A 1,500-nucleotide genomic window follows, 5' to 3' on the forward strand; every position below is an offset into this window, starting at 1 on the left:
TTTGAAGACCACACAATAGGGAAAAAATAGTCTCTTCAACAGATGTGCTGGGACAACTGGATATCCCCGTGCTAAAGAATAAGGTTGGACACCTACCTTACACCAGGATAAAAATTAACTCAGAATGATCTAAATATAAGGACTCAGCCATAAAATTCTTTTATTTATTTATTTGAGAGAGAGACAGAGACAGAGATAGCGAGAGAGAGCATGAGCTGGGAGGAGAGGGAGAAGCAGGCTCCCCGCTGAGCAGGGTACCCGATGCGGGGCTTGATCCCAGGACCCTGGGACCATGACCTGAGCCGAAGGCAGACGCTTAACCAACTGAGCCACCCAGCTGCCCCAGCCATAAAATTCTTAAAAGAAAATATGAGGGTAAATCTTTCTAACCTTGGATTAGGCAATGGATTCTTAGATGTGATAACAAAAGCACAAACAACAAAAGGAAAAAACTGTTAAAATTAACTTCATGAAAATTAAAAATTTTTGCAAATGAAAGGACATTATGATTCAAGTGAAAAGATAACTGAGGGAATGAAAGAAAGTATCTGCAATCATATGTCTAATAAAGGTAAAGAATTCTTCAAGTCAAAACCAAAAGACAATCACCTATTTAAAAAATGAGTGAAGACCTTGAACAAAGAATCTGTCCAAAGAATATATACAAATGGCCAATAACATATAAAAAGATTCCTAATATCATTAGTCATTAAGAAAATGGAAACCAAAATCACCATGAAATACCACTTCACATCTAACCAGGATGCTTTTCTTTAAAAAAAAAAAAAAAAAAAAAAAGGAAAATGACAAAGGTTGACAAGGATCTGGAGAAACTGCAAGACTCATACATTGCTGGTGGGAATGTAAAATGTGCAGCCACTGTGGAAAAAAGTTTGGTGGTTCCTGGAATAAACACAGAATAACCTTATGACCCAGCAATTCCACCTCTAAGTATAAAACCAAAAGAACAGAAAACAGAGGCTCAAAGAAATACTTGTACACCAATGTGCACCGTAGCATCATTCAAAATAGCCAAAAGTGGAAACAATCCAAGTGTCCATCAGGAGATGAATGGATATTACAAGCAATGCTGTGGCAGATGATGGACATTGTCTGACACAATTTGAGCTTGCTATGGCAAGAAAGTCTAACCTGTTCCAGTGTTCTCCTCCATGAGACCAACTGTTATATAGACTTCAACAGTGTTCCAGCTCTGGGCTAAAGTGCAGTTGAGATGTGTTCTTGTTCAGGTACATGGGGGATGAGAAGGTCAGGAGTGCCAACCTTTACTAACCACCTGGTCTGAGACATCACCACTTCATCTTAATCTTACTGAACAGTTAATGCCTCTACTATTCTGGAACATTCCATCCTTACCCAGAGTTTTTTACATAGGAAATGACAGGGTATGAGTTTCGTCTGTGAATCCTTTTAGAATTACAAGTAGCATTGTGTTTGTGTATGGTGTTCTGAGGGAAGGTTCCAAAGCAAAAGGGGGCA

At 38.9% G+C, this 1,500-nt stretch overlaps 1 non-coding gene across 1 annotated transcript; it reads left to right on the plus strand.

The window, feature by feature from the left end:
- Window positions 1-1,082: 1,082 nt before the first annotated feature.
- On the plus strand, window positions 1,083-1,204 carry LOC115939474 (small nucleolar RNA SNORA28). The gene has a single exon (XR_004074278.1). It is a non-coding gene; the product is annotated as a small nucleolar RNA SNORA28 (small nucleolar RNA).
- The last annotated feature ends 296 nt before the right edge of the window (window positions 1,205-1,500 follow it).

Source organism: Leptonychotes weddellii, chromosome 9, assembly GCF_054177405.1.
Source record: "Leptonychotes weddellii isolate Sample4059 chromosome 9, ASM5417740v2, whole genome shotgun sequence".
Lineage (NCBI taxonomy): Eukaryota > Metazoa > Chordata > Mammalia > Carnivora > Phocidae > Leptonychotes > Leptonychotes weddellii.